Genomic DNA, 14,392 nt, shown 5'->3' with positions numbered 1-14,392 from the left:
AAAGATACACGATCTCCATTGGACATAGTCACATAGAAATGACATAATAGAGTGATATAAGGCGGAACGTTTAGGGCAGAACACAACATCACAAAAAAATCGATTTTTCGAAAACAGTTGGGGCTAGCCTGAGCAATGTGCTGATGATAATAATCCAAGACTGTCATCAAGAAATCAAATGCCTAAAATCATAAACCTGACTTAAATAAAACACGGTAAACACTGACAAAACCTTCTGGAGTGTCAGTAATGGCATCCCCAGGCTCAGGAAATCGCGGGTTGAATTTAGGATCAATGTGATATTGTTTCATAATATCAGAAAGGATCTTAGGGGTAAGTTTGGATCTCATGATATGAATGCTCGAAATTTCTTTACTAGCCATAGGGAGTAAAGTGAAGAAACGAAAGTGAATAAAGGAGAAAGAAGAGTAATTTTTAAATTACAGATAGTGACGAAAAGTAATCAACCAATGGAAGTATTTATAGGGGTCCAAGCAGAGGTATATTTATGAGACAGACAAAGTGGCAGTTACACACTATAGCCCCTTCAAATAGAAAGAAATGTGGAGACGGTTCTAGGCAATGATGAACACTAGGGGCCGCCGAACCGTCATGTCAAAGTTTAATTCAGGTGTCTATCCCTATCCAGTTACAACGGTCACTTTACAAAGCTTTTTAAGGTTGAATTGTTACTTCTAGAAAAAAAGTAAAAATCCAAACTGGGGGGACTTAATAGGGTATAACCTAGCTTGAAGCTACGTGTATACCCTCACTATACCGAGCTAACTATATACCGAACCAAGTTTATACCGAACTAAGTATATATCGGACTAGGTATATACCAGACCAGGTATATACCTAATCACCCGTATACCGAACTAGGTAATCAAACCTAACCACAGGAAATAATGAACAAGGCACAAAATAATGTCACAATGGTATCACAATACATGGGAAATCAAAGAAAACAACATGTACAAAGATATGTGACTGATGAATCCTTCGACTAACAAGAAACAATTGTTAAACGGCTAGTAAGTACATACGAGTGTAGCTTTACGTCCATTAATGCAATAAAATGGAAAACATTCTTGCTACATGAAGAGGTCACAACCTCTTAACATCGACTATAAATAAGTGACGAAAATCACTCTACAAGGTACGTAAACAAATACATTGTTCTATTACGAACCACTCGATTTTCGACATACTTTCTTAAGGACTTTTCTAACTTTGTCATCGGAGCGTTGGTCTGGGATCCCCTCCCGGCCAATCATCTTACAAGTTGATCGATGTATCCATGTTAATTGATCTGTGAAGGAATCGATAACTCTCACAGACGATGAAAGGTGAACTTGGTGGCACATCAGTGTATAAAAACAACAAAGACTTATTTTGCAACAAAAAAACATTAAGGAATAAATGTGTACAAACTGAGAACTAAACATGGAGTAGCCACTCATAACCTAGAGTTAAAGGGCTTATTTTACACAAAAAACTATAAGGACTAAACCTGTACATAGCAAAACTATGTTACCTTATTAAGTCCTTTCCCATTTTTTAGAGTAGACCTAACTTTTTTTCAATTTGAACCAAAATTATAGACATAATATTGTCACAAAACCATTATATTTTCATATTTTGATGGTTTTATCTCATTATAGATTTTTTTAGAAAAACTCAAATCTTGTTCATTTATGACATTTATCAAGTTACCAACCTCTTACCCGGTTATCATGCCATGTAATTGGCCACATGACTACTGCCTAGACTTGTTGGCTGACGTGACATGTAGGCTTGAGTATAAGATATATATTGTAATTCCCGTAAGTTAAGGATAGACGTTTGAGATATTTTAGTTATAATTTTTCATTTTATTAAGTAATTAAAATCCCCGAATAAGATAATTATTCGTTATACGGACTACATAAATAGCTAGATAATATATGTACGTTTTGTGAACAAATATTTGAAGTATATAATATTTGTAGAAAATCTTATTATAAAATTTATTGTTGAAGCGATAAAATAAAGTGTAAATATAAAAAGATAATTTAGGATAAATAATCTTAACAAAAGTTGTAGTATCCGTAATAACGATCTTGTGAGTATAAAGAACACTTAAATTTGACTTTGTATGAGGAAATTATAATTTTTTGAAGTTTCACGTTCAGCTCTAAACAACAATGTGTGTCATAAAAAGTGAAATTGAGATTTATTACTTTTTAGCCAAAACAATGTAAACGAGAGTTGAAGTGCTCGTAAAAATGAATTCGTCGATATAAAGAACGTCAAAAACGGAGTATTTATGAAGAATTTATAAATTTCGAAAGATCTTTTACAATGTATTTCTTATAGACTGTAAAATGAAAACGGAGTTTTTATACAGAAGTTATGATTTAACAGTGATTCCAATCATGATATTGATTGAACTACTTAATGGAGTAATGTCTAGGCTAAATCTAGTGAGGTGTTTAAAGTGAATTTTCCAAATAGTACTCTGTATACCAAATGGATCGAACCTCAAATATGATCTTACGTGGTTATTCCTTATCAACTAGAACTTAAAGTATTCATTGGGATTATTGAGGAATCAGGGAAATAGTTATAAAGACCCGTATAAATACGAACGAATAATAAGATGTAGTAATATTCGTATTTAGGTTGTTTTAAAGGAAAAGATGAAGTATTAGCCGATGAGCTAACTTCCATGTGGATCTTCCACCTCAATAAGGTGAGTGCATAGTTACTTTCATGAACATGATTTTAATACAAGTATTTATTAAAATTATTAATTATATATTGAAATTATATATGTGAATTAAATGCTTATTATTTGGAATATGTGTTAGATGTATATTTGATGACATACACTGGGCAAACCAGATATGGTTATACATGTGTTAAGTATTGGTGATTTTAGGTTACAAAACAATTGTACTTACGGAATTTCACTTAACACTAAAGGGTACATGCAACCTAAAATGGGTATATGTGTTTTGCACATCTAATAGCAACATACTTATAAAAATACAAACTAAATCCCTATGAATCAAAATTCATGGTTAGGGATACATACCTTTTTGATGATTCCAATCAAGCTAATCAAAACCTTGTTGTCTCCTTAGAAAACCTAGCTCCAAAAGTATGCGCGCCTCTAATGTTTCACACCCACAACACAAGAAACCCTAAGATTGAGAGGAAAGATGGGAGAGAGGGAAGATTTTTGGATTTTTCTCTTGGAAAATGTCATACGAAAATGAAAGGGGTTAAGGCCCTATTTATAGCTGCTTGGAAACCCTGGAGACCCTAAATTTAAATATATAATAATAATATTTCAAATTTAGTAATTATCTAGTTTCCTAATTATCAAATGGAGGCTTCCAGAAACCCTAATAAAGTCATCTAAAATTGTCCACATGATGGATGGTTCTAGAATCCTTCTCATGTCCAACTTTTGAACAATTACAGCTTAGTCCTTGTACATTTAATTAATTCTAATTAACCAATAATTAATTCCAAATTAATTCTGCTTAATTCTTAATTAAATATTGATATTTCTAATTAATATATTAATCATATTATAATATATTAACAAACCATATATCTCTCTCTCCTATAATCAATCCAAGTTTCTTGGTTATGAGGGAAACACAAAAATGACTTTACTTTTATTCTTCAATATTATACCAATTTAGTTAGGACCTTAGACACCTTAATCCAACATTCTCCCACTTAGATAAATCACTAACTATAATTGCAAGTACAAGTCTGAATAACCAACAAGTAGTGTTTTCCAAAGACACTGTCAAACTCTGATTAGACGTTGATCCTAAGATAAGTGATCAGTTATCTCCTCATTCTTCCTAATATCATATGGACACGAGAGATGGATTAGAATCAATCTCATTATCCAAAATTTTGTTTCCTGGTTTCCCGATTTGTGATGACGTCATCAGACTACTAATTGAACACATCAATTTAGTCTCAGTTGGGCCAAACACTACAATGTCAACATCAAATCATTGAGGGGCCTAAAGATATCATTTTTCATGTTAAGGAAAAAGGAATGAATAAACTTTTACTATATAATCATACATTTTACTCACCAAATCATGCATGGAATCACACTTTATAAAACCCAGTTATGATATGCGTTGGAGTAAACCAATGTACAAACAATTTGTAAAACATGAATTATATATCTCTATTTTAAGAATAGAGGAGATTGTCGTCTTAGAATTACTCACGATTAAATCAATGAAGTAATATCTAAGCACTGGTTTAACCAATACTTAAAATCCCCATTTTCTAAGTGCTCATGAATTTTGCAGCAAACCCTATGCAATGTCCAATGCCTATGGAAAATCTACAAATGATTCATGATAGTATTAAATCAATACCTACTTCCAAAGTATGACTGACTGTGACATTTTGAATAAATTAATATTCTGGAAGTAAAACATGCAAAGTGAAACACAAGAATAAAATAATTGATAAACGGTATCACACACTTTGAACATAAATAAATCTCTATTTAATTAATCACCATTCAATTACAATTTATTATTTCTGCATTGTTTCAAAACATAAACTAACTACCAAAATCTAGAATCTAATATCACCTCTTAGCCTAATGCTCCTAGCATGCTCGAAGTGCTTGCCCTTTCTTAAACCCTTCGTGAGAGGATCTGCAGGATTCTCTTCTGATGACACACGATTCACCAAGAGTGCACCTTCTTCAACTTTATGTCTGATGTAGTGGTATTTTATCTCTATGTGCCTAGATCTTCCATGATACTTAGGTTCTTTGCTCAAAGCTACCACACCCTCATTGTCACCAAAAATCTACATTGGTTCTTCGATTGATGGAACAACTCCAAGATCACCAATAAACTTATTCAACCATATAGACTCCTTTGTTGCCTCACTTGTTGCGATGTACTCTGATTCACAATTAGAATTAGGCACCGTTTGTTGCTTGGAACTCTTCCAAGTTACATCTCCACCATTCGATTGAAAACCCCAGCCAGATAGAGAATAACTATTATCTCGATCTGTTTGAAAACGGGCGTCACTATATCCACTTAATTTAAGTTCATATTTTTCGCCAAAAACTAAGATCATATTTTTTGTTTTTTGCAAATAATTAAGAATATTTTTCACTGCATTCCAATGAGCTAAACTAGGATTCCCTTGATATCAGCAAACCATGCTCAAAGCGTAAGTCACATCAGGTCGAGTACATGTCATAACATACATGATCGATCTTATAGCCGAAGCATATGGGACTCGACTCATAGTATTTGTTTGCTTATCATTACTGGGACATTGAGCCTTGCTCAATTTTGTAGTATGATGCATGGGCAAGTCCACTCTCTTGTAATTCTCCATATTACAATGTTTCAATATTTTATCCAAGTATGTACTCCGGCTAAGTCCTAGTAAACATTTATTCATGTTCCTGTAGATTGTTATTCCAAGAATATACGTAGCCTCTCATATATCCTTGATAGCGAAACATTTTCCAAGCCAAGACTTAACTTCTTACATAGTTGGAACATTATTTCCTATTAGGAGTATGTCATCCACATACAAGACTAGAAAGGTCACTATACTCCCACTAGCTTTGACATACACGCAAAACTCATCCTCATTTGTATAAAATCTAAAATCTTTGACCTTTTCATGGAAGCAAAGATACCAACTATGAGATGCTTGTTTCAGTCCATAGATGGACTTTTCAAGCTTGCACGCCTTATTAGGGAGTTTTTCATGCTTAAAACCTTATGGTTGATCCATGTAAACATCCTCAGTCGGTTTCTCGTTAAGGAAAGAAATTTTTACATATATTTGCCATACTTCATATTCATAAGAAGTAGTCATGGAATACAATACCCTAATTGACTTAATCTTAGCAACTGGTGAAAAAGTATCATCATAGTCAATCCCTTGGGTTAGAGTAAAACCCTTTATAACTAGCCTTGCGTTGAAGGTCTGTACATTACCATCCATGTTTGTCTTCTTGTTGAATATCCATTTGCAGCCTATAGGCTTTAACCCAACTTCTTGATCAACCAAAGTCCACACCTGGTTATCATACAAGGATTGGATCTCGCTATCCATCTCCTCATTCCATTTAGCAGCCCCAGGGCCTGTCATCGCTTCCTTGTAATTAGTCGGCTCATCCAAATTTACCAATGTGTTATCACTGATAAAATTATCTTTGTCTGTTGTTATATGGAAACCCTAGAAATCAGGTGGTGCGCTAATTCTACTAGATCGACGAACAAATAACGAATTGTCAATATGCTCAGCAGGTTCAACCTCATGTTGAGAGCTAGTGTCATCGAAGGTTCCTTCATTGGATGCTCTTGAATTTATTCAAGATCAATCGTACTCCCACTAGCATCTTTTGAAATGAGCTCTCTTTCGCGAAAGACTCCCCTTTGAGCTACAAAACCAACATTGTCACCGGACCTGTAGAACAAGCATCCAAATGACTTTTATCGATAGCCAATGAAAATACATCTATCGGCTTTGGGTTCAAGTTTATCTTGGGTCTCGTGCCTAACGAGAACCTCACAACCCCAAACTTGATATGTGCGAGCGAGGGAGGTTTCCGTGTCCATATCTCATGAGTGGTTTGGCAACCTTCTTGGTAGGAACAAGATTTAGAATATGTGTTATTGTTTCTAATGCATATCCCCAGAACGATATAAGGAGGGAAGCTCGACTCATCATAGAATGAACCATATCTATCAAGGTTCGATTACACCTCTCAGACACACCATTAAGTTATGGTGTCCTAGGAGTTGTCAGTTGTGAAACAATTCCACATTCCTTTAGATAGTCGTTAAACTTGATACTAGTATATTCTCCACCTCTATCAGATCGGAGCATCTTTATCTTCTTTCCCAATTGATTCTCTACCTCATTCTTAAACTCTTTGAACTTTTCAAAAGTTTTTGATTTATGCTTGATTAAGTAGATATACCCATATCTACTAAAATCATCAGTAAACTTCAAGTAGTACCGATTAGCATCCCTTGTGACAGATCTGAAGGGACCACATACATCAGTATGGATGAGGGCCAACAAATATTCACCTCTTTCACAAGTACCAGTGAAAGATGATTTAGTCATCTTGCCCAACAAACAAGACTCGCATTCATCTTCTGATTTGAGGTCAAACGATTCCAACACTCCATCCTTTTGGAGTTGGGCGATACTTTTCTTGTTGATGTGACTAAGACGACAATGCCATAAGCATGATTTTCCTAAACTATTATAAGAATCAATGTTATAAACATTATTGCCAAATTTATTCACACAAACAATAGTTTCATACACTCCATCACAAGGTTAAGCTTCGAAAATAAATGCACCATTACGATAAACATTAATTGTACCATTATTATTATCAAAACTATAATGAAATCATTGTCTAAATAATGCATGAAAAGAAATTATGTTTCTGGCCATTTCTGGCGAATAGAAAAAATTGTTTAAACCAACCCTAACACTATCAAACACAAGCTCATAAGTCCCAATCCTAGTAACAGCCGAATTTTACCTATTCCCCATGATTAGGTTCAGCTTCCCATGCTCGACCTCCTCACTTTCCTTTAGTCTCAGAAGAGCCAGACACCTTGCCCTTAGCTTTCTTTGACTTCTTGTAGGTACTTGGGACAACTTCTTCTCAAATGGCCTTTCTGGTCACAGTGAAAGCACACAACTTTTAGGTCCGCAACAGGAGGGGTATCGAAGTTGGGCTTTCCCTTTGATCCACTGGACTCTCTAATGTGGGCTTTCCCTTTTAACTTGGTTTGGGAATGATCCTTTCTATTCATACCCTTTCCTTGTTGGATATCCATGACTGGGGCAGTTGCAACACTGTTAGAATGAGACTTCTTCATTCCTGCTTCAGCTATTTGCAATAGATTGTAAAGCTCAATCAACATGGTCTCGGTATTGTTCAAATGATAGGTCAATATGAACCGATCATAACTATTGGGCAAGGATTTGAGCACCATATCAATAGCAACCTCCTTATTAAAGTTCACATTGAGCTTTTCCAATCTTTCTACGTGCCTCTCCATTTTCTACACATGAGTGCACACAAATTCTCCATCGTTCAACTTGCATTCCATGAGGGCCTTGACGACTTCGTAACACTCTTGTCTAGCTTTCTTGAGAAACATTTTAGACAGAGTCTGGTTCATTTCATCAGGCTAATAGTCCTCATAAGTCTTCTGGAGCTCAGGTGCCATGGTTGCAATCATAATGCAAGCAACCTTTGTTGCGTCGTCAACATGTTGGTTATATTCAACCATTTCTTCAGGAGTAGCAGATTCTTTGTCAATTTCAGGAATTGGAGTGTCGAGAACATACTCTTTGTTATCATATATCAATGTCATCTTCAAATTTAGCAACAAGTCCGTGTAGTTCGGACCAGTGAGCTTGTCTTTTGAGAGGATAGACAAGAGAGTGAAGTTGTGAGTAGTTAGAGGAGGAGGAGGAAGTTCATCATTTCCAGACATCTAAAACAAGAGATAAGATTTTAGTTATTTGATTCATTTCCTTAATATTTTAACTCAAGTAAATAATCAAGCTAGGATCCATATATACAATTGAGAGGAAAGAGGGGAGAAATGGAAGATTTTCAGATTTTTCTCTTGGAAAAGGTCAACCGAAAATGCAAGGGGTTAAGGCCCTATTTATAGATGCTTTAAAACCCTGAAATCATAAATTTTAACATATAATAATCATAATATTTAAAATTTAGTAATTATCTAGTTTCCTAATTATCAAATGGAGGCTTTTGGAAACCCTAATAGGGTCCTCCAAAACTTTCCATATGATGGAAGGTTGTGGAATCTTTATGTTGTTTAACATTTGAGCAATTACAGCTTAGTCTTTGTACCTTTAATTAATTCTAATTAACCCATAATTAATTCCAAATTAATTATGATTAATTCTTAATTAAATATTGTTATTTTTAATTAATATATTAATCATATAATATACACTACTAGAAAAACAGCCTTTTACGACACGCAATACGTGTCGTAAAACGCTTAGACGACGCGCAAATGCGCGTCAATGAAGGCCCTGTCATAACGAGAGACGACACGCTTTTGCGCGTCGTAACCTTACGACGCACGTTTACGACGCACAATGCGTGTCAAGGAAGGCCCTGTCATAAAGAAGATGACACGCATTCGCGTGTCATAAAACGATTCACATTTACGACTTGCATTGCGTATCATTAAAGCGCATGTCATAAAGAAAGACGACACACATTTTTGCGTGTCATAAAGTTTAAATGTTTTAAAAAATATATATATTTTTTGTAAATTTACTAATTTTCAAATTACATCACACATTTAATGTCTCATAATATAAAATAAAATTTCATACACAAAAAATAAAATAGATTTCATAAATTATAATATGTCATACAAATAATCATTCAAATGTTAAACAAAAATAATACATTGCTAACATGGGTTATACATTCCTATAAAACTAACAACCCTCGGTGACCTTGATCTAGATCGAGGTCGACTTGGATCGATGGCGGCGATTCGGCGATTGGATTTTAGATACAGGACATTATTACTGACCTTGTGCAACAAGTGCATCTCATGCCCTATGTCCACTGGGAATGGATGGCAAGTAATGACCTAAACATTAGATGAAACAAAAAAAATAAAAAAATAAACTTTTATTACTCACACAATCAAGTTTAGCTACCTGATAGAGTTGTTATATAAATATGTTATTAACTAATTTGACCAGATCAACATAAGATATAACAAATAAATTGAACATACAATCCTATAATGGAAACAAATTAAAGTAGGATGTTTTAATAAAACTAATAAATAAAAGTGCATTGTTATTTCTTGCATTTAGCAAATCATTGTATTTGTATAAGATTAGAAGTTTACCCTCTGTGGTAATTCAAGAGCTGACCTTGATGAACTTGATGGATTTCCCTACAAAAGACAACAAAAATTCAAAATTATTTGTTACGAATGTGTCATTAAGCTAGAAAAAATCGCATGTCAAAAGGTACTCTAATCTATACACTATTAATTAAAATTAATGAATGTATTTCAACAAATAAGAAGTAGAATAACAACTTTGACCTCACTTTCTATATTGCTTTAATCTACAATATTCAGTACCTGTTTCAATTCAACCCTACTCAGCCTACTCTCCAGTAACAATAATTTATCAGACCACATATCCAACTCAGAAAACAATATCTACAAAGTCACAAGACAAAATGGAAAAGAACCACACCAGGGTGTAAACCGCATTATGTACAGATTGAACATCTAGAGCAATCACTTTGGTATCCCCACATATTAAAGAAACCTACAAGTTTTTTTTAACAAAATATTCCATAAACCAACATAATATTTTACATACAAAACACAAAGAAACTAGCCAGCCTTTATCTTGTCGCACCTCCTCTTTTTTAGCAGCAGTACTTTCTGCAACCTAAACACATAAAAATTAAATAAAAATATAATTTACCACTTTAACGTCTAGTAGGCTTCCCTTTAATTTGACCGTTTCCCAGAGAATAAATGTTTCGACTTCAATGTCGGAATGACTCTATCGCCCTCACCCTTTTTAGCAGCCTTATTCCTCTGGTGAACTGAACTCTTTCCCATTTTTTAACTCCTTCACCTTTTGAGCTGAAGCCTTATACCCTTCACCTGGAACCATTTCATGCACAGGTGGCCTTGACATTGACCTTGCCCTCAAAATTGACCTTAACTTTGACCTAATCTTCATCTTCTTATTCGACCCTTCATCATCATCCACATCCATTCCATCACCATGATCACTTAACCTCTCCCTCTTTCTACACCTTGACTCACTTCTCACCCTTTTCATTGCTTTTGATGGATCAAGACCTAATGATGACAGCTGTCTCCCCATTCTTTCTGATGTAAATTGTCTTTATCGAATTTTCTTGGAACAATTGGTCTGCTTTCTGCTGTGCTTTTCTTGATTCTATGTTCACGAATTAATATACTTTTCTTTTTCCTAATTTCATTCAGCTCTTTCTGTTGTTCTGGAGACAAATCCTCACCTTCCATTTCTTCATCTTCTCCATCTCCGTGTTCTTGAAGAAGCCCTTCTTCTTTCTCCAATTCCTCTAGTCTTTGTAGAGTATCCTAATCAATAAAATCATACACGTTATGCCCATCGAGTATTTCAGGCATGTTATCTTCCTTCCATTTATCATCAGCTAAAAGATAATGTTTCTTCAAAGTTGCAGAGTAAACACCCGCTCCATCATTTTCATTCTCATTATCCCTTTCGAGTTTCCTCTTCACCTTTTCAGCTTCCATGGCTTTAGCTTCAAGAACACTTTTAGGTATACAAACAAGTCTTTAACTTTCTTTGACTTCATTTTGAATTCAACTCTCTGATCCAATAACCTCTCACAAGCTGCGTTTTTTACCGCGATTACCCCTTCTTCAGTCAAAGTACTCATGGTCAACAACACCTGTTGACCATCTACAACAAAAATATTCATTGCTTCTAACTAACTTCTTATCATCTTCCGAAATCCCTTCCAAAGATTTCAAATCCGTCTTGTTAAAGACTACTATCAACACGGTCAATCCTCGTAGATAAATGTCTCTTGGTAGCCTAAACAACATAATAAACAACCCAAATTAATAACAAAAAAAATATAACTAAAACTTGTTTAAACTTTAAATAACAAAGTTTTTAAATAACTTACTGCAAGTGATGAGTAGACAGTGTCAAGTTGTTTAGCTACAGCACTTGTGGCATCAAATAAACTTCATTTTGTAGAAAACATCATATCAGGAGGTTTCCAACCCTGTTAATGATACCATATATGTTAGTTGAAGAAAAACTATGTACAAGTTAACTGTAAAAAAGTAAAAATATTAATATATGAGCTTATATTTACCTTCAACCAAACATATCCGTATCCAAAAACAACAACAATGATAATGACACCATATTTGTTAGCACCTACATGAGAAAAAAAACAATATATCAAGTATTAGGGAGTAACAAAAGAAACCAATTTCAACATGAATCATTTCATATTAAACCAGATAATGCACTTCAAATAAAATAAAATAAAAATCAACAAGCCTGATGAACCATTAGTGGTCACAATCAGGTCTATTTGATGCCATTAGAAACATTGGTATTATCCCTTTGGATGTATGCATCATTTATAGACTTTAAATGACCAAATGCATATTCAACGAATTGGCTTGCTTGTACAGGTTCTGAGCCAATAACTTTTCTCAAAGTAGATTCAAAACCATAATATACCTTTCATTAGTGCTGTCGGCTTTTGAATACCACCATAATACCCCAAAACTTTACAGTTATGCATTGACCGGGTCATGATGGTCAAACATTTTAAGACACGAAAACCTTCAGGTGTAATGACCAAGCTACTTGAAGACCCTGATATGCCTGTCAATGAAGGCAAATCATTAATGTTTATTGAAGTAATCTCATGCAGGAAATATAAAGCACTTTGTGGTGAGAACTCGTCATGAACTTAAATGAGTACCAAAAATAACACATATATTTATTTCAGAACAAAGGACTTGATTAAGCATAAACTAGTTCCACATATGACTGGTTTCATATGGGTTGTTATACTTTTACTCATAAGAATATAAACCAATGGAGATTAAAAAATGAAAAATAGGTTAACTTACATTCAGTGACCATAGCTGTTATATTTGTAACTTCTTCTATCAAGATCACTATGATTTCAGCAGGATGTGCAGTAGAACAGCCAATGATGATCTCATCAGGATTTTCAGACTCCTCCCCATATGCGACACCCAAAGCAGCTTCTGTGGAATTATCTAAATCTAATGGCTTCCAATTCTTGTATATTACAAAAAAATGTTTAAGAAATATATGAAAAGCCTTTTATATTTCTGCCTGCAAATTCAGACAAGTCAATGTTAGGTAATGTATGAAAAAAGTTCAATTTTAATCGATAAATAGTTTATGCAGTGATATCGCAATACCTTTCCAGAGACACTTTGATATCTCTCCCATAGTGAAGATAAAAATTGCCTCATCACCAATATCACTGAACAGAAAACAAAACTGGAAGTCTTAAAAACTATGCATGTACTCAAGAATTATAAGAAGAAAAAAAAACAAGCAAACTAGACTGCATTTCTACCCAAGAAGATATATTTTTTTGTTTATAGATGAAAAAAACAACTCTATTTAGGTCCTCACTTTTACTCAGAGTTCACTATTCAGTATATGCCTGAAAAATACCAGCTTCATCTCACCAAATCCACACCACACCAATACAAATAGGGGGGGTGAAGAAACCGAAACCCTAATTCACAGATTTCGATCAAACAAACTAAGCGACACTACACCCACCATATTCAAATCGATCAAATAAAGAGGAGTGAAAATCTGTAAATGCTTTACCAAAAACTTAAATGTGTAGATAGGATCGTCGATACTTATCTTGGTGGTGGACTGTGGCACGGCCGACGACGTCATACAAATCAGCGACTCCTATTGCTTTCGCCCAAGTGAGTCTCCAACGAACATCACCGCCCTCGACTTCGTTCACTGTCGCCACCCTCAACTAAATAAGATATCAGAGGCAAATAAGGTATCAGAGGCAAGGGATTCAACCAAAATAGGGTCGGTACGTAGTCTCCGAGACGGTGACGCTGATGAGTCGCAATCGCCGGTGAAGTGAGGCGAGCCTGATGAGGTCGCCGGCCGGTGAGATGAAGTGTTGCAGTCATACTCTAGCTCGATCTTCTGGAGAATGTTGACGTGAAAAAACCCTAGTTATCGTGTGGGGGGCTTTAGGGTTGTTTTGGGATGCTAAGGGTTTGGTTAGAGGTATCAGTAGAGGGAACAAGGGATACTGAGAGAGGATCGATTGAAAAGGGGTTTTAATTTTTTTGGACAAAATGTTTCTTACCAATTAACAAACCCTAAATGATTCTTAACAATTATATTGCCGGAAAGTAGGGTAGATCGGAAGAGGAGAGGATGAGGAACACTATATCTCCGGGTTTGCAGAGAGAAGGGAAGAAGAGAACGAAGGGAGATGTTGAAGCGGGGTATTTAAAAATTTTAGAATTTTAAGAGGATTTCCTCAAGAACACGCGTTTTGAGTAAAAAAAATAAAGCGACATTCACAGAGGACGCACATTTTTGATAAAGTGCCCTCCGTGTTTTTAAGTTTTTTTACATGAGACACTAATTTAAGGGCACGCAATAATGTGTGACCAAAATCCTTAAATTTTTTGAAGAAATGACACTTTTTTAATGTCAGTCTCTTTTGCGTAACATAAATCAATGAGTGTCG

General features: G+C 34.8%; 1 pseudogene; it reads right to left on the bottom strand.

Moving 5' to 3' along the window:
* Window positions 1–10,555: 10,555 nt before the first annotated feature.
* LOC145130482 (nucleolar GTP-binding protein 1-like) lies at window positions 10,556–13,820 on the bottom strand (annotated as a pseudogene).
* Window positions 13,821–14,392: the final 572 nt, after the last annotated feature.

This window comes from Lactuca virosa, chromosome 8 (genome assembly GCF_052849685.1).
Source record: "Lactuca virosa cultivar CGN04683 chromosome 8, Lactuca_virosa_CGN04683_v6, whole genome shotgun sequence".
Taxonomy (NCBI): domain Eukaryota; kingdom Viridiplantae; phylum Streptophyta; class Magnoliopsida; order Asterales; family Asteraceae; genus Lactuca; species Lactuca virosa.
The sequence above is the reverse complement of the archived record's forward strand: the minus strand, read 5'-3'. Positions and strand labels throughout refer to the sequence as shown.